Source organism: Microplitis mediator, chromosome 2 (assembly GCF_029852145.1).
Source record: "Microplitis mediator isolate UGA2020A chromosome 2, iyMicMedi2.1, whole genome shotgun sequence".
Lineage (NCBI taxonomy): Eukaryota > Metazoa > Arthropoda > Insecta > Hymenoptera > Braconidae > Microplitis > Microplitis mediator.
Genome location: NC_079970.1, coordinates 9,580,684 through 9,602,034, shown reverse-complemented (window position 1 = coordinate 9,602,034; position 21,351 = coordinate 9,580,684). Strand labels below are relative to the sequence as shown.

General features: G+C 29.6%; 1 protein-coding gene across 2 annotated transcripts in view; it reads left to right on the top strand.

Annotated features, from left to right (window-relative positions):
- The window catches only part of LOC130663536 (amyloid beta A4 precursor protein-binding family B member 1-interacting protein), a 165,014-nt gene that overhangs the window by 18,829 nt on the left and 124,834 nt on the right, over positions 1-21,351 (top strand). The window contains exon 2 of one of the 2 annotated variants that reach the window (XM_057462806.1): positions 18,499-18,608. The exons of the other annotated variant lie outside the window; for it this stretch is intronic. The gene's annotated coding sequence lies outside the window, so the exon portion shown is untranslated. The remainder of the gene's footprint in view (positions 1-18,498; positions 18,609-21,351) is intronic. 2 annotated transcript variants of the gene reach the window in all.

The window sequence follows — 21,351 nt, the reverse complement described above, 5'->3', positions numbered from 1 at the left end:
GAAACGGCAGAGTAAATTATATATTTGCATTGAGTTTAAAATAAAGATTTCCGTAAATATTTCATAATGTCAAAAACTCAAGGCTAAATACTTAGAATTTCCTGTCATTTCGAGATAAAGTAATATGTCTGTGGTCATTAAAATTGTTCACTTCAATTCATCACTATTCTGATGTTATTATAGCCCTTGAAATTTTATGATGTCTTATAAGAAAGAACCATATAAAAATTACCAAATAGATTTTTATTATTTAGTCATGATTTTTATGTATCCAATTAAAATATTTCGTTTTGTGTGGGTATTTTTTTCAAATAATTTGAAGTTTATGTACAATTCATACGCTAATCACTCACTGATTTTTTATTGTCCCTTATTTATTGTAATTAAAAAGTTTAGTTGTACAAAAAGCAAATTGTTGTATTACTCACTAAGTTGTAATAATTTGTCAGAACATTAATTGAATTTAATTGTGAATTTGTGCGTTAATATACAATAAATGAAGCCAGGAAATAGTTAGTTGAATTATAAAAAAGTATTAACAGCTACAACTATCGATTTTACATTTGGCTCTCATGAATAAATTGTCAAATAAAAAAAATAATTTCATTTTATATCATTGTTTTACACTGAGAAAAAAAAACTTCTCTATCAAGAACATTTACTTGATATAAGAACATATATTCTTGATAATTTTCAAGAATATATAATTTTGTCTCAAGAATTCGTAGAATTGAAGGAAATAATTTTATTTAATTCAAGTAAAGCTATTCTGTTGTTTACTCATAATATAATATCAAATTCACATAATAACAAGAATAAATTTGATGCTCTTTTCTCAAGAAATTGATAATTAATAATAATAAAATAAATATTTTGAACAGATTTCTTGAACCAAGAAATTCTTGTTTGGAAAATAGTATTTTTTTTCTCAGTGTATGATATTAAAAATAAATATCATATATTGAGTAGAAACAAAATTTTTTTATATATCAATTATTCAGTTGTTTGAATAAATAATGAAATATTAAAAAAAAAAAAAACATAATTATATATGATAAAATGGTATGGTGAAGTAAAGAACAGTGATATATAGTCATTAGATAAAAAGGAATAACATCGAATGAGTTTCAGTTGCACTTTTGTAAGGAAGAATATTTTTTTAAATAACTTTCCCAAGAGGACAGTACGCCGAGTGGTACTAGAAAATTAACGAGCAAACGATAAAAGGCAGAGCACAGTGCAGTGAAAACTCAGGTATTTCAATGTGTCTAGAGCTGAAACGAGCGCGTTTTATCATCTCAACGACGATAAACCCGACGACGATGTCAAAACTAAAACCAAAATTAACGTAAATTCATAACGAATCAGACTCATCTGTCGTCTATACTATAGCATATTTACTTATATTAAATTACTTTTTTAATTGCTTGTATGTACATATTTTTTTATGATTATATTTGTCATTGTTTATACTTTATAAATATAATTTATGAATTGATTGTGAAATAATCTTTGAACACGTTTTGCACTCGATTCGTACAAATATGATATCATAAAACTATGAATGAGTGGTATATCAAGCAGCCGTGTGCGTGCACATAGAAATACATACACGTGCAAATTCAAGAAGAAGAAACGCATATTATAAACCTCAGTTTCTCGGTTGTTAGGTCTTGTCTTATGTATATAAAGTACATTAATCCTACTCTTTTTTTTGTCCACACACGACTGGTGGTTAGTGCGGGCATACATAATCAACTCCCGCACGCCGATGAACCTCAGGTCGGATTGAATCTGCGGCACGTGAAAGCGTGCCATTGCTGCACTCAACACACCACTGTCTGAAGATTCACGCGTGTGTGAAAATTATACTTGCACGTCTACCATTCTGTTCGAGTGGATAAATCTTCAGCCACCTTCAATTCTTCATTGGTAAATACAGTTTTGTGCTGTTTTCCACTTTATTTGAGAAGAAACTTCTGAAAAATACAATAATAAATAAACAACTTGAGAAGGCACAATGAAAAAGATTATTATTTTTTTTTTTTTTTTTTTTTTTTTTTTGATGCTGAGATACAGCAATAATAATAATAATAAGAATATTTAGAAAGAAAAAACTGTTGCGGCACAATTGTGATGTAAAGTACTTTGTTAAGTCCTAAAATTGTTTTCGTCGTGTATATGCTTTACCCATGCAACTATGCAAGCACTAACGCATACGCAATAATCTCAAACTATGGTGAAGTTTATATTATACGAGTGGAATTATGTACACATTAGAGTAGTGCAGTGTAGAGAGTACCGTAGGTATGCTGAGTTGTTATACACGTAACTCATAATTAAATTCTACTGTTGGCTATTTATGTAAAGTAAAATAAGCGAGTACAGTGTAAAGGCACATATTATTTGAAAACTTTCATAAATTTTTATTCATTGGATTTCGTTTAAATGTAGATGAATATTTTATTCCGAGCATTTAATAAATTATCAATGTACTTAAACAATGACTCGAAATTATATTAATGTAGATTAGTTTATCATCAAGGTAATAATACATTCATACGAAATTTACCAAGGCAAGGAACACCTTGCAATACCCAAATCAATAGCTGCAGGTCATCTCATAGGTACCAGATGCATACCAAATTAACGATTTTTTCTGGATTTTTTATATTGTCAATATCTTAGTAAATATATTGAAAGGAGGATTTATATCCACTTATGGAAAAAAGAAAATTGGTGATGAAAATGTTTAGGAAAATTTTTAATGAAACAAGAAGATTCTTATAATACGTACATGGAGAAAAAGATAATAAGTAGTTGTCTTATGTTCACATAGAAATATTTCCTTTGATTACATAGGAATTTTCACTATGTTAATATAGTGTTTTCCTATGTTGACATGGTGAAAATTCCTGTAATGATGTAGGTATTTTTACAATTTTGACATGAGAATTTTTCATATGCTACACAGAGATTTTGACTATCTAACATATGAACCCTTTATATGTTTACATAGTGAAATTCTCTATGCCAACATTAGAAAAATACCCATGCAAAAATATAAAAAATAGCGATTTTTTTTTCTTCGTGTATTATAGTCACATAACGAGATTGGACTGTAAAATGAAAACTGAAGCTTTAGTAGTATGCAGTGCCTTTTTATATTTTTCTGCGTTATATTTATGGTTGATCTGCTATGTTGTCTATCCAGGAAGTCACTTTTATTTTTTAAGGTCAAGTAAATTAAAAATACATGCACCAGTTTGTTGTGTTCCAGCTTTGGATTTCTCTAACCACAATAATAATATATTTTAACTGTAGTCGTAGAACCAAAGTTTTAATTGTTTTGATCATTTACTACATCACCCAACTCAACTTAATAGTGTACAAAAAATCCTATCGTGTTTGACCGTGTGCTGAATTATGACAATGAGTTGGTGAACCAGACGGTTTAAACACGCAATATTATTTCACAAAACTATCAAAATATTTCTTTGCTCAGCTTTCGTGAGTACTAATGATCCCTTACGCAACAAAATATCAGTTATATATAATATATGTATATAATATATTTATATGTATTGATCGCTCTGGTATTCATATTGACCGTTTCTTCAAGGTAGGTGTCCTATTCTGAAGATCTTTTCTCTTTCACATTAAAGTATATATATATATATATATAAGCTGTAGCTTTAGATTCCCGGGGTCTATGAACGCTCTAACGCGTCTCGTATCATTATTCTTATTATTCCCATTATTGTTCCGATTTAACGAGGCTTTGTATTCGACTCGTGCCGACCCCGATGACCTGAGCATCGTGGACTTCTCGCTCGGACTTACCACACGGTATTTTCTATACCTCCATCTATACAATGTTGTAGACTGTAGACTGTAAACACTAATATTGTTGTGAAGTGCCCGAGGGACTACCGAACGGTCGATTATACCTGGGAAAATAGATTGGAATATGATTAACTAGAGTGTATTATCATCAGACTAGTTTTAAGAATTTCATATAATGAAATTTAAAATTTTATGCCTATTAAAGTATAAACATTGGCATGAATAACACGACATGCGTTTATGAATCGTTTCTTTTTCCTTGAAGGTTCGAGAAGTAATAATAAAAGTTGTCAGAGTCCTCCTTATTATTGTAGGCCAATGGGATGTGTCGTGTCTTTGTAATACATTACAAATTAACCTACGTTCTTTCGATTATGCCACTCCCATATGATACGTGCATACGTAAATACAAAAACACCATAATTCTTCAACTTTTTTTTCTAGCTAAACGCTATCGTTGAACGCAAGCCTATCCCTTAGTCGGTTCCCCCGCGATTAATTCACCTTTGGGTTTGGTTCTTCATAAAAACATTAAAAGTCAACGTGGGATCTTAGGCGTAGGTGGACCAGATTCTTATTTATTATAGTAACTAAAGACACTGTGAAACCCGTTTAATATTTTCGGGTGGTCTGACGAGACTTCCGAATCTCGAGGTTATTTTTTTATATTTTTTACCGTACAACTAATGTATAGATCTAGACTTTTTAAAATGTATAATACACTCTTCAGTGTCTGATACAAAAAAGTCTGTCAAGTCTGAACTACTTTCATAAAAGGGTTTTGTTTTTACAAGTTAGTTTATCAATTTAAGAGTTCATCCATATATGAAAATAAAAAATTCAATCATCAACTAAAGATGTTAATTGAGCAATACATTACTAATTGATGAGAAAACAAATTTTTTGTTTATGACGAAAGAAAATTACAATGTACTTTTCGAAAAATATCGAATATATAGGCAAAAGTTTTTTTTTTTTAAATTACAATCAAAACCACAATAGTAGCTTATCTATCTAGTGCGAGCGTCTTAGACTCGATTGTACTAGATAAATAAATTAGTTTTTGTGACAGATATTTGAAATTTACTACATTTAGTGCCTATAAATGGCAGAATATAAATCCGCGTTTATTTATTTGGTAAGATTGTTATGAGTATTCGTTGAAAATTAGAGAGAAGTCGGTAAGTGGACGAATCAAAATGATGATAAATTTTGTCACAAGATGGCTCGTTAAGTTACTTCGATATTTTTTGGTCATTTGCTATCGCACATGTAACCAAAAAATATTTTTTGATCCGATGATGACGTCACTATTAGAACGATTAGGTATCTTTTTTACCAGCTGTATCTTATCCAATATTTTTAGCTGCCGGCTATAGGCGCTAAATGTCGTAGATTTCAAGTGTCTGTCACAAAAAATTTCTTTGAATAATAACAATAATGTCGTTGAATTAAAAAAAAAACTCATTGTTCAAAAAAATAATATATTGATTCCTTATTCAAAAAATGATAAATTTTTTAGTTAAAATGTATCTATTTTAACTCATTAAACATTAATTTATATTGAATGTGTATATTAAATAAATATATTTGAATTTTTTATCCGCATGAATAAAAAATGTACGAATACTTCTGTGATTTGTATGCTTACATTTTTTTTTTACAATATTTATATAATTTATAAACTCATATATAAAAGCACTTTTATTATATTGAACGGTATAGTATTATCTTGAAGACTGGAGTCAGCTCCAAGCGGTTAATAAAACAAAAAAATTCCATCACTTTTTGTAAAATTATGTGCGTAATGTTAACACATCGAAAGTAAATCTATTTCTCAGTAATTAAAAAATTTTCCGAATTTTCGATTAAATCCGATTGAAACTTTTCATGTGGATTTAATCAGATTCGATAGGAAAATAATAAATATTTTTCGATTACATTCAGGTTGTAATTTTTTAATCAGAAAATCCATAATCTAAAGGGCTCGGGTTCAAAAGTGGTCGATTTGGCGTGGAATGCCCCATATTTATATATAAACTTTCGAGCAGATGGCATTATTGTATTAGCAATGGTAAATATTGTACTAGCAATATTTATTTGATGCTGGCTTAAAAAAACTTAGAGAGTAACATTCTGAAATTTTAGAAAGATGTTACATCTCAATTTTTAAATTATGTACGAGCTAATAAGTGTATTAAGTATAAAAAATACTTATTTATGTCCATTTAAGAATGTTAAGTACTAAAATAGGTGTATATTCAAGTATAATGAGTACTTTAGTAAAATAAAATTTCGACTCGGGTTGATACTTTAAAAATAAAGCTACTGTTTTTCTAACACCGTTTCCGTATACGTATATCTAATCGGTGCTTGTTTTTCTTTCTATTATTTGATGAAATGGTGACTTTTATCTTCAAAAAGTTTAATCCTTTCTACTACAACTTGCCGTTTTCCATATGCTCAGTTTTTCTGATAACAGATACACAGATAACAAGTCACTATTATTGCTTTTTATAATCATTTTTCTTTCGTTCTGTTTATTATCGTCGGGATTATTATTTTTTTTTTATATACATTTATAACATTTATTGCACTTAAGTTAATACGTTAGTATCTTCTTTATGAAAATTGTATGTTATTTTAAAAACATGCAATCATGTTTATAGGAATAAAGATGTAATTTCATTATAAATATGATTTTTATAACACGATTATAACCAGCTATTCTAAAGTTTGATATTCAATTTTGATAAGGGACCCCATCATGATTTGTAAAAGCTGATAACTATAAGTTTTTCAACGGCTTTACCCAGCGCATTATAACGCTGTCTGATGTATAATAGAACTATCTGAAAGATAATAATTCATTGGTGGGTATTCTCGTTCATAGTTTTTACATGATCGCACGCGCAGTCGCACGCCTTCTTATCTTTTACCTTGCTTTAATAAAGTATATTGGACATGGGCGTTAATTGCGGCGCCTGCAGGGTATTACGAAACTGATATCTTTCATTTTCGTAATCGACCGAAAGTTACCACTCGATATATACACTTTTTTTTGCATATATTTATATATATAACCATTTTTATACCTTTTTATAAATTTTTTTTGTTATCGACTAATCCGCTTATCTTTCTTTGACGATATAACTGAGTAAATTTTCATTATCTGTTCTCACTCCAGCTATAAAACTCATTGAACCGCAAGCCTACTAGTTTCGCACCACTACGAAATGTATTTTTCTTTCGTGTATATAATTCCCCTTCATAATTGTTCAAATCGATCTTTCATAAAATTTTTGTATTTCTCTTTATCTTCATTTTAAATTAGAATTGTAAAAAGAAAAAAAAATCTGTGTATCGGTTGACCCTGCGAGCCGGCCCCAAAACTTCCCGCTGTTTTCGAGTACCTTGAGCTTAAGGAGCTCGAAAACATTGTTGTGAATACACTTTCGAGCTCTTCGAGCTCAAAAATACTTTTGCACGCTGTTGTTTTCGAAAAAAAACGTTTTTTACCATTTTTTCACCAACGATATCTCTTAAACGAATTGACTGATTGAGACGGTTAAGGTGACAATCGACGCGTTTTATAAAGTTTTAGAGCTGATTAGATTTTGAAATCGATCGATTCAATTTTTTTGTAGATATTCGAAAAAAAACGTTTTTTATTATTTCTTTCATCAACGATATCTTTTTAATGAATTAACCAATTGAGATGGTTGAGGTGGCATTCGACGCGGCTTATGAAGTTTAAGAGCCCAGTTGATTTTGGAATCAATCCATTGAGCACATTACAAGTTTCCCAAAAAAAACATTTTTGAAAAAATTTTATTTTTTGAATATCTCCGAACGAGTTGTACCGATCAAGCTCAATTTTTCACAGTTTGTAGGAATTAATGAGCCGCGTCGAATGACACCTTGAAAATCAGAATCGGTCCATCCGTTCAAAAGTTACAGAATATTTACATACGTACATACATACACTCGGACATCATCATGAAATTAGTCAGGATAGCTTCCTCGAACCTCCAAACGTCAAAATCTGATAGAAATTCGGTTTTTGCAAATCGGACCGAATCCAATAACTTCCCGAATTTTTGAAAATTTTCAATCTTCTTAGCGGGAAGTTAAAAATAGTCTACAATGATATATCGAATTCTTTTACTCACAGAATATTTTACGAATCATTTAATATCATCATAGACTCTGCTATTGACATACATGATACAACTTGTAGTTGAACAATTTTTTTTTCCTAACTAATTATTTTTTTTAGATTCAACTTTATTTAAAAATCATAGTGATATACCATTATGAAACTACTCAATTTCATATAACTCTCATCAAGAGTTCTAGAAAAAAGTTTTTCTAACATTCTTTATCATTATTATAGAGTGTAACGAAAAAAATTCAATTCATTCCTTTCTGTCTACGAATGAAGACCGGTGATGATGTTCCTCATATCTAATTTTTATTTAAATCAGATTTAAAAATCGTTTACAAAGTCTAAATTTAGAATTTTTACAGTTTGATAATGACCGCTTTTCTTTAGCTTTGATCCGCTTAATTAGAGCATTACAGATCTATGTAGATCTGCATAGATCTAAATAATTAAGAAACTAGATTTATGTAATTCGAAGTCGAACGCGGAATTTAGGTCTTTGTGATAAGAAACAATGAGTTGTTAATCTGTTTCAATAGAACTTGATATTAACGATTTTATGTCAAATTTCACTTATATTAAATTTACTTAAAAACAAATTTATACTGAATTTCAAAGTTTGTATTAAATAATATTATTCTTTATCTTGAGGTTATATATAAAAATTAGGAGGTTTGTAGTTCTGCTTTAGTTGGTCCTGGATCAAGTTCCCAGAATTATTCGAAGCACGTACAAGTATCTAGAAGCGAGAGGATCCTTGGATCCCAACTCTGCAATCTTTTTCTTTTGCACATAGTTCGATCGAACGGTTTTGGGTATCTGAGTGCATGTCGCCTCTTCACCGTATATGGCAAGGAATTCACCAAACGTTGATTGGAGCAAAAAATCCCGCAAACTTGAAATAAAAAGGAGAGACGTATAAAGCAGCAAATATAACAAAATGAAGAATTCTAAGAAAAATAATAAAAGTATCCATAAATAGTATTTATTAAATACATTTAAGAAACGAAAAATAATAATAATAGAGAAAGCTTTATAGTTTCATGATTTGTTTATTTTATATATATAATATGAATTAAGGAGAAAGTTGTAAGTTGAAAGTTGGTTATCTTGTTTATCAACAAATGTATCTAAATTGATATCAATTGTCATATCATGACTCCTGCAAATAAGTTTGAGATATTAGCTTTAAAACAGAACTGACTTGTTGTCGCGTGAGTTAATTATTCCACTTGAATCAACGAAGCGTATAACACACCTCAAGTGAGCGTATCAATAACAATCATCCAAGTTTCCCCTACTGATCTCAACTGCTTTTGTCGATAGCACGCAATGCAATGTTGTCCGGTATTATATTCACCATCTGTACTGTTAACAGCTTACTGTCTGGTCTTCGTATAGGATAATAGGATCTACACTCAAGTCTTCATGAGTAGACTGATCAAGTCACGTTGCATTCCTGTATACCTTGGGATGAGATTCAATCTACCCATTTCGTGCACTCTCAACTAATGAGTCTTAAGCGATTGTACTGTAGCAAATTCTACAATCTGTATTCATATATATGTATATATAGCAATACTAAATGTTAATATAGATGTCTGTAGTCCCCACATTCAGCACAGAAATTAGTTATTCATGAATTGATTATTGGTTTATATGATAACAATTAATTAATTATTTCATAATCGTTAACATATGTATATTCATAATGAATGTTTGTAGTTCATTTACATATCACATTTGTTAACGATTATCTTCTTCATTTAATTGAAAATAATTAAACTATTCTCATTTATAATAGTTAAGTAACATGATCATATTGAAATTTGGTAACTATACTATTTCATGATTTCACAAATTCCCTAAGTTTTTAAATGCTTATTAACTAAAGTACCTATAACTAAAGTAATTCAATCTGTTCAGTTTTATGGCGGATTGATGGAAATTGAGTCATTTATATGAAAATTACAATTAGTGGTTTAACTATGTATTCTTAGAGATGAGGAAATAGGGTTAAATAATCGTTATTTCGTCAAATAATTTTTGAAAATATAATATAATTCATATACTGCTGTGAGATGGATGATCGAGGGTATATAATATAAGGCCTATTTAATGTTTACAATGTAAATTTTAACTTTGCGCCAATTTGAATTGACATATTGTAATTATTTTGATCTTTATACAACTTCATATTTTATAATTAGAAACAGGAATATATGCTACTATTCCGACTCCGGATGTAGCCGGGCTAATACAGTGAAGTTCATTATAGTGTTATAGCTTTGCTCATACTAGTAGATAGTTGGTCTGGGGCAGTATACGTCGACATCAGCCTTACTGATTTACTGATGAGTCCATATTAACGCACTCGGGAAGAAACCACTGATTCCATAACATTTATAGCACAAAAGACATTTTTTAATGTGAATGAATGATTGACTTACCAATAAACTATAATTATGAATTCATTTACTATGTCGCTTGGTGCATTATTGGCAAATTGAAATTGTCTTACCGAACAAATGCCATACAAAATTTTGATAAAAATATGAAAAATGAACATAAGTATTTGGTTTAAAAATATTCTTTCATACACAATACTCAATTCTTATCGATCAAAGAATTATTATATTAAATCTGTCGGTAGCTAGATGTTGATAGAAACTATCCAAAAGTTATTCACAAAAAATTGAATAATCGATAGCTTTAAACACGTGGACATTCACATAACTGTCTTACATATTTATTGAAAATAAACATTATCTGCGTGTACTTATAGTTCAAATAATTCTTTACGAAACATTTATTGGTGGTGACATAATTTATAAACGATGAGTTTGTATCCACAAAATACAAATTATGTAGTTTTGCTAATGTATACACGGAGAGAATTCTATGGTAAAAGTTATCATCGAGTTATAGTACAATTTTTAAACTGAATTTTATGATAGAAAATATCATTTAAATTATAAAATGAACAATCTGAATTGTACACAGAAAAAACAGTTAACTTGAATCAAGAAAAATATTCTTGATTCAAGAAATTTTTTTTGATCGATTCGGAACAAAAACAAATTATCTTGAAATTTTTATTTTGAATCAAAATTTTTTCTCTCACGTCAACATACTTTTACGCTTAACTAAAAAAATTATCACTTGTTTCAAGAGTTTATATTTCTTAAAGTAAGAGGTATTTTTTTGAAGCAAGATGCATTATTTTTTTATATAGTGGTCCCAACGAAAGCTTGGGATTTTTTCCCACCAGTTTCTTCCCCCACCACCATATTATTAAAATGGGCGCATGCGTCATTTAATGTGCGCATGTGCCAAACCAACATTTAAAGGGTGGGGGAAGAAATTGTGGTGGGAAAAAATCCCAAGCTTTCATCGGGACGACTATAGCTGTCTTACTCTAACCTCAACACGCCAATGTGACAGCAGCCGCGCGAAATCCAATTTTCAACATTAAATACTAATTATTGTTTTTTGAGCTAGAATTCCGGGAGTCGAGACTTTTTTTCAGAAATTTCCTCCTCTTTAAAGATCTTTTTTTTTTTAGATTTTCGATATCTCTTATAGATATTGAGTAATTAACAAAAATCTAAGATTCTTTATTTTGTTTATAGTATTTGTTAAAAAAAAATTGAAATTTTGATAAATAAAAAAAATACAAAACAGATCTTGCTCAAAATTTGACTCCGCATCGAATAAGCTATCACTCATATTTTTCCCACAACTCTAAAGATTTTTTCCAGCAAATTCACACAGGATTTTCACAAAAATCTTCGTTACTATGTAACATAGTAATGGTTACCGTTCTAGCATAGGAATCAGAATTATTTTTTTTCCTCCGTGTGATAATATTTACATAGGTTATTTAATTTGAATGATAATAAATGAGTGAGCGTAAATGAAAATGCCTGTCACAATTCAATCTAATGTGTTGAAGATATGGAATTGAATTTTTCGGATGCATACACTGTAAAAAGAGCGGTGTTAAAAATGGACTCATTTTAACTCCGCCCAATGTTAAAATAAAATTACACCGGTGTAGGAGGAGTAATTCACCGGTATTAAAAATACCGGTGTTAAATCAGGGTAACCGGTGTAAAAGCGGAGTAAAATCGGTGTAAAAGCGGGGTAACAGGTGTAAAAGCGGAGTAATACCGGTGTAAAAGCTGGGTAAACTGCGTCCGCTTCGAGTATTAACTTTAAAGATTATAAAACACAAAAAATGTCAGTTCTCTATGAAAATTAATAAGGAATATTATTTATTAACAAGTACAGTGATCGAGTAAGTAAAAATATTCACAAAGTAAAATATTTTAACATCGGTAAAGAATATCTACACCGACGGCGGCGTTATTTTAACACCGGTACAAGATATTTACACCGGCAGCGGTGTTATTTTAACACCGGATAATCATTTTTAACACCGGTACAGAATATTTACACCGGCGGCGGCGTTATTTTCACACCGCTTTCGGGGGTAAATTTAACACCGATAATTTTAACACCTACACCGCTTGGACTTACCCCGGTGATTTTTTACAGTGTATTTTAAATTTATGATTCGATGAATGTTTAATTTTTTAATTTATTGTGAAATTACTGTTTTATATTTTGATATTTATACATTTAGAGTTATCGTGGAATACGGTATATATGAAATCCTATATAGCAGCTAGGCCACTTCACCTCTAACCGTGTATATAAGTACATAGATACCACCGCGGAAAGCTTGCACGTCGCCGTGGTAGAATTATCGATTTAACAGGGTCGACGTCCTCCTATTTAACGTGACTACATGGATGCTCTTCTCATAAATCGCTTTTAGGGATTAGGTATACGCTGTTAAATTGATTTTTCTTAGTTTTTCACGTCCGATATTCCCTGAGGATATAAAATAAGTAAGGTAAATCGAAATAGTTTGATCTTGACCCCTCTTTAGGGCACTTGATATTGAATATAATTAATTCCCAAAGCAAACAAGTGATTGAGATCACAAAGATAGTCTGGCGGTAGGATTAAAGTTTTATCATCAAAGCAACGTCAGACTTAATTACAGCAAAGTATAATGACAGTGAAAGATTCTTTAGGAGAAATATGAGTACAGTAGTGAGAGTGAAATAGAGTTCAGTAAAAGATGAAGAAGAGGATTTTTATTGAGGATGGTATCAAAAGGAAAAGTCTGGTGCATTGAAAGTAAATGTTGCTACCGCCCTTTCCTAATGCGTCTGGCGTCCGGTTCATACGTCGCGAAATCCAAAAATAGAACCTGGGGGAAGCGCCGACTGAAAGAAAAAGGTTTAAAAGTACAAAGGGAATGAGAAGAACCTACTCCATATGATACAAGTTTTATTTACTAGAAACAGAAACAGAAACTAACCAAATGTTTCCCAGTGTTTATGTTATATATTTCGCACTAAAACTTAATTTATTAATCATTATTGTTCAATGCCCTATATTTTTACACAGTAAATCACCTTACAAGAGTAGATTTAATGTAAAAATATATAAAATTTTAATTGAAATTATAATGATGTTAAATAGACTGACCTTAAAATTGAAGGTCTTTAAAATTTCTATTTTTTTAGTCTTATGCAGATGTAAAACTTTAATAAATAATTTGTGCTGCCTTTAAATTACAACGAATATGCCGTAAAATTATTATGTAAATTGTTGGCTATGGACTATTCACAAGTATAGTGTTGCGATTAAATGTTGAGTCGTGGACTTGCAAAACCACGCGCGGACGTGAACAAGACCTCCAATTCTTTGTATTTATATAAAAGTTCTTTGTAGTCGTGAGTGACGGAATGAAAGAAAAAAATATTCTTGGCACCATGAAACTCATCTTGCAACCGCAATTTTTTAAACTTAAATCTTCATATTCTGTTATCTCGTTTATCATTGTACTAAAACTGAACAAAATGTGAAAGCGTTAAAATTAAATCTACGACTGGCACCAATTATTTTAGTATTGTACTTCAAAGTATTTCGTCCAGTTTTTTTTCTTTTTGAGTTGAATTTATTTTCAATTCTGAAACAACTACAATTTATAAAATGTTTATTTTTTAATATTTTAATTATTATCTTTGCTAACTACAAGATAAAGTCAAACAGTAAATATTTCTAATTAAAACTATTAACCAGTCCGTGAATTTAACGAAAATTGATTCGGGAACAGAAAATGATCAAGAAACACTGAAAGAACAAATAGTTTTTAAAAAGAAATTACATTCTGGATCTCGGAAATTGATGTATTGAAAATATATAATAAAGTCCTGTTTTAACCAAATAAATTACAATCTTTTTTCTAGTAATTCTTTTTTTAAGAAAATTTTACTTGCTGCGAAATAACACATTGTTGAAAAAATAAAAATTAACAAATTTTTCTATGAAAATTTGTAATATTTGATAACCCTTGTGTTGCTACCCAAAAAAACTAACAGCATATCTGCCACGTGGGTACTCATATTTTAGGAACACTCATTTTTAGGTAGATTTTTTTAAAAATCTAACTATTGTATTTGTCCTCATGGTGGATTTTTCAAGGAATTTCGTCATAAACTATCATAATTAGTTGAGTAGAGTTCAAAAATACCATTTTGTGTAATTACCACGGTTAAGTTCGAAGATGGGCTGAATCGATCGATTAGTTTAGAAGTTATGGCTGTTTAAAATTTTAATGTTTTTTCGAAAAAATTAGTTTTTAATCACTTTTTAAGTCTATATAACTTTAAAACTCAAACTCATAGATAATTTCTGTAAAATGTATTCTAAAGCTTGACTAATAAGCTTTAATTTATAACCCTAAACTTTATATTCTGACCATTTCTTCCAATAATTTAATAGCCTTGAAAATTTTAATGGAATCAAAAAATGTTGAAAATATGGTTTTAATTCCACATTACTTAGGCATGTCCCATTATAACCCAGTTTCGTCAGTTGTATTTTATTGTGCACAAAATAAGCTGTAAATTTCACTGCTATTTCATATTTTAAAAGTATTTCTTTTATTATTTATGATGTATCGAATGTACCTCTAATCCCTATGATTATCACTGGTCTTGTCATTACGATAGCGCCCACAAATCTTATTGGATCTTAATGAAATTTTTTACACTTATTTTATGCGTAATTACCACGGTTGAGTTCGAAGTTGGGCTAAATCGTTTGAATAGTTTTGAAATTATGGCTGTTAGAAATTTTCATGATTTTTCGTAAAAATCAGTTTTTAATCACTGCTAAAGTTTATATAACTTTAAAACTAATATTCATAGACAATTTCCATAAAAAGTATCTGAAAGCTTGTCTAATAATCTTTAATATTTGCCCCTAAGCTTTATGTTTCGACTATTTCTTCTAATAATTTGATAGCCTTGAAATTTTTAATGAAATCAAAAAATGTGGGAAATATGGTTTTCATTCCACATAACTTTAGCATTTCTCATTATAATCCAATTTCGTCAGTTGTATTTTACTGTGAAGAAAACAACCTGTAAATTTCACAGCTATTTTATATTTTAAACGTTTTTCTTTTAATATTTATGATGTTTCAAACGTACCTGTACGTCCTATAATTATAACTGGTCTTGCTATCGTAATAGCGATTACAATTATGATCTCATACTAATTAAATTTTCTATACTTTGTTTACGTGAAGGGTAGTTGGTACATTACCTATAGAATGTTTTGTCAAATAAACTATCTCAAGTTCTCTATCGAAAATAGTCGTTGTCTTTTTTTTATACTCACTCTTAGAAAACGAGCCTAATTTCATATCATGACTATACACTAACATGAATCACAAGATATGTATGTATTTATGAAACTTTTTACATAGATTAATTGGAAAATCTACCTTCCATTTCGGCTGCCGAATGGCCTTTTTTTTTTTTTGTTTTCAAGTGGTCCATTTTACCCCATATATCACATATTGGCCTGAAACATGATAAAAACATTATAGAGGTCATAACTTGACGGAAAATGAAAAAAAAAATCTTTCTATCGGTTGACCCTGCGGGCCAGCCCTAAAACTTCCCGCTGTTTTCGAGCTCCTTGAGCTCGAAAACTTTGTCGTGAATACATTTTCGAGCTCTTCGAGCTCGAAAATACTTTTGATGCCGTTCGTTTCGAAAAAAATAGTTTTTTACCATTTTTTCTCCAACGATATCTCTCAAACGAATCAACCGATTGAGGCGGTTGAGGTGGCAATCGACGCGTTTTATCAAGTTCTAAAGCTGATCGAATTTTGAATTCGATTTATCAAGTCGTTTTTGAGATATTTCGAAAAAAATTACAAAAAATATTTTTTTTAATTCTTTCGACAGCGGTTTCTCTTGAACGAATAAACGGATTTTGATGGTTGAGGTGGCATTCGACGCGGCTTATAAAGCTCTAGAGCCCAGAACATTTTGGAATCAATCCATCGAGCACATTAAAAGCTATCCGGAAAAAACACTTTTGAAAAAATTTTATTTTTGGAATATCTCTGAACGAGCCTACCGATCAAGCTCAATTTTCTTTCAGCTTCAAGATATTGACAAGCCGCGTCGAATGACACCTTAAAGTTCAAAATCGGTTCATCCGTTCAAAAGATACAGGTATTTACATACGTACGTACGTACGTACGTACATACATACATACATACACTCGGACATCATCGTGAAATTAGTCAGAATAGCTTTCTAGGACCTCAAAACGTCGACATCTGATGAAAATTCGATTTTCGTAAATCGGAACGAAACCAATAACTTCCCGAATTTTTGAAAATTTACAATTTTCTTAGCGGGAAGTTAAAAACATAATTGAAAATTTGCTATGAATCTACTACTTAGATCAAGAATGCCCAGATCAAAGAAATAACTTGAATTTGACTTATATGGATATTAAGTAAGCCAAGTTAACTATAAAAGTAAGTTAAAATCAAACGTGTTTTTGACTTGCCTTTGGCTTAGATAAACTTCCTAGTATCTGTTTGAGTCAAGAAGTCAATTTCGGCTCGGTTTTTGCTCAGTTCACATTAAGTTACGTCAAATTTAAGTAATTTTTTTAACTCGGAATACCTCTTAGTTTGTTTCGGTCGTACAACCACGTCGATCTTATAAAATATTTCATTATAATAAGCAATTCATAATTAATACAAGTCTTGGTGTTTCATTATTTTCTATACAAATGAAGCTATTAAGTTATGTAAATTACTACATGGATATAGGGTAGAGGTACCATTTGTGGTCACTGCTCCATTTTTGAACATTTAATACTTTATTTTAATTAGTGAAAATGTGTAAAATAAAATAACCATTTTGATAGTGGCATAAAAGTTTCTTTTTACATATTTTAAAAATTAATTACGTCATTACGTCTCTTACACATAAGTTTATTTCAATTTTTCAGGTGTCCGAAACTGGCCCTAACTTGGTCAAAATCAGTACTTCTACCCCATAAAATGTATTCAATTCTTTTTAATTAACTTCTATTTCGAATTTTTCCCGTGAAACACTTTTAATTAAAAGTTATTTATTTAAACAAGGCTGTAACCTTAATATTTTTTTTTATAAATGTGTAGTTTGTTTAATTTTATTACATGATATAATAAAAATTAATTTTTTAAAATTAGACTTTTAGAAATGTCTTAGTTGTACTGAATATATAATGTTCAATGTTATTAGAAGTAAAAACAGTTTTATTTAGATTATCATTTCTTTTTTGTCGCAACCGAACGAACTAGAGCGCGAAATCGTGAAAAATAATCACCAGGTTAAATGTGAATTCACAGTAATGCTTAGTTCCACATCGGAAATAAACTTGTGTAGGCGAAGTTTAATTTACTCTTTTGTGTATAAAGAATCATCATTTCTTTACTGAATCACCAAGAATGACTTCATTTGAATTTTAATTTGTTTAGAATCCATACGTGATTAATTTTACTATAGTTGCAATTTTAGTATATAAATATTCATGAAAATAGAAATATTTTTTTTTGTTTTTTTACATTGTCTGAAAAATAATCTAAAATAACCCCTAAGACCCATTTTTTATGGTCTTTAAGGGATTGCTGATTACGTTTTATTAATGTGCAGATTATATTATCACTAGGCATAATAAAAGAAATCGATTATCTTCTTACGTAGTTTAATAGTTGATGAATAAGTTATTATAAGTATCATTAACGATAATTTATTAACGTTTTAATTAACTTAAAAAAAAAAGTCTTTCGTCGACGTAGTTTCTGATCCTTACAAATTTTAAGATTGCAGTTTTTTACCCTCGAAAAAGACACAGTTATTGACCATTGGTTTATCATGATTAAATATTTACAGTACACGAAAAGTTGAAAAAAAAATAATTTTTTCCATTTTGACGATGGTTATTCACAATTAGAGGAACAATATTTGTTTCTTTAATTGTTTTGTCAAACTTTGGCCAATCGGTTTGGAAAAACGGCTTAATAGATCAATTTGAAAATTTACAGGTCTTATGGAGGTACATTGAGGTGTGAAAGTACCTCCAGCACCTGCCAACATTAAACTTTCCATCAATATTTGTGAAGCAGCGGTTGGTTGACTAAAAAACCATATAAAGGTATTTTTCATACGTTTTTTCAATCAATGTTGAGGATGAAAAAAAAAAATTTAGTTTTGAAAAATCAAAAATTAAACTTTTAGGGAGTTGATTCGTGTTTTTAAATTAACAAGAGGATCCTTTTTCATTTGAAAGCCGATATCTTAGCAACGACTTGCCGTACAAGGACAAAAAAAAGCAAATTATCGCTGAATAAATTTGCTAACTAAGCTTTGCATTGGTTTACCTGAACAAAAATTTCCCGAGCCCATAGACCCTAACAACCAAACAAAATAATTATGAAAATTTTTCTTTTCGATCTTTTTCTCTTGAGTACACAATAACCGTAGCTCAAAAATAATTTTTGCTAGAAGATTTCCAAATTGAAGTTTTCAAGCTTTCAAGCTTCTAATAGCTTTTTTTTCCTTTTATGACTATTTTTCACGAAGATGCTTTCAAGAATCACTTAAAAATTTATAAAATTTCTATGTTCCTTTAACATTTTGGATAAGTGTATATAACTCAAAGTTTAAAGCAAAAGTAAATGAAGTGAAATAAAGAGTGTTAGCATTGATATTGTATACACGGAAAAAAATGATTGTCAATAATTGTAGTTCAACTTCTAATTATTTATGTCATGTTCAATAAATAATGTCGTTTCAATCAGTAAAATTATGATTTTAATGTTTAAACTGCTATAATTAACAGTTAACCATTGAAATATACTGCTTGGCTATTTAAAATTACTACTTAAACCTTAAAAAACTACAAGACACTTGTCAAAAAAATGCATCTGTTATTAATTTCTCACGTTCTACTCAGTAAAATTTACTGAGATTCGGTCTAGGCGCGCTGATGACGAGAATCTCAGTAATATTTACTAATTTTTTTTTTCCGTGTAGGCAAGATTATGTGGTCTCACTGATACTTTGAATTATTAACGAGAATGAATAAGCAAACAAACAAAAATATGAAGAATGATTGAAAAGCAAAAAAATAAATAATAAATGATGAACTCGTTTGAATGTATGTAGACCAAGTTTGCAACACACAAGAGAGTAAACATATATTTACGCATAATGTTTGTTCAGTCGAGGGTTAGCACTCATAAGTCAGTATGCGTAAGCATCACAGATTATTCAGGCGGCAATCGTTTGAATGGCGCCTGCTTGACCGCGTGAAAAAATTATATATGATGAATATAATATTCAAACTGGGTGGCGCAATGTATGAAAAAACAAAACTTATAAAAAATAAAAAAATCGACATTGTAATTACCTGGTTGGGAACTCCGAGCTGTCTTTTATAAGACATGTAATTAACTTTTTTTAGTAAACTCCTTTTACAATAAAATGTGCAAGTTACAGATGCAAATCACTTGACCGTAATTCTATATTTATATGTTACTTTATTAATAAAACATGTAAGGAATATCTTAAAATCATGTCGGAAAGTCTTTACTACATACTTTTATTTACTTAATTAACAAAATATCAATTTAATTTCATGAAAAGTATTTTATATATTATTTATTGAAAATTAAAAAATTCATATTTTACTAAAGTAAGTTATAAATATAAAAGGTTAGATTATTTAATAATAAACAATAGACGCAGATAAATTAATTTTCAATATGAAAAATAGCAAATGATATTAACCGCTAGCACAAAGTCCTTTGATCACGAAATCCGGCGCCACGATAGCGTTGCAAATTTATTCTTGTTCTTTTATCGTCGATTCAATTTATTATCACTAGTGTGTTTATAATTATTGTTATTACAGCGTTAACAACAAAGTGATCCCGTGAATCATATAATATATTCTATATGTATAGGAATGGGATGATCTAATCTCAAATGTCTCGACAGCATTATTTTCGTAATATTTTTCTATATAAGTAATCATATCTACATAATATGTTTAATTTTTATAATTTCTTGAAAACTTTAAATAACAATTTTTCTATTTAATTAATAATCGGAAAGTGCGTGTTATGTATAAATAGTATTCAATTAAAAAATTTTTTTAAATTCTTTTCTAATTTTTTTTTTTTTATTAATTGTATATATATATATATATATATATATATATATATATATATATATATATATATGTACATATTAGACTGATAAAAAAAATCGAATATTTTTTTTTCTTTCTCGAAATCGATCAGAATACAATTTTTTTAAAGAGTTTGACACTAAAATGGAAATAACTAAGAACAATGCGGAATTAAAAAAAAATTATCAGACATAATTTGAAAGGAATAAAATTGTCTTGTAACAAGATCCTATGATATTTTGTGATATTTTTACCAGATAAGTAAAAAGATTTCGAAATTTTCTCTAAATTTGTTTTCAAGCTCCAATAATTTTTGAACAGATGGATTTATCGAAAGATAATAAGTGACTTTTTTTGTAGAGCGTTAAACTCTATACAAAATTATATCCTGCGCTTAACTGTACCAAACTTAAATTTAATAGGGGGTTTTGAAAAAAAAAAAAATCTGTCAGTTGACCCTGCAGGCCAGCCCTAAAACTTCCCGCTGTTTTCGAGCTCCTTGAGCTCGAAAACTTTGTCGTAAATACATTTTCGAGCTCTTCGAGCTCGAAAATACTTTTGTATGCCGTTCTTTTCGGAAAAATAGTTTTTTACCATTTTTTCTCCAACGATATCTCTCAAACGAATGAACCGATTTTGATGATTGAGGTGGCATTCGACGTGGCTTATAAAGCTCTAGAGCCCAGTCCATTTTGGAATCAAT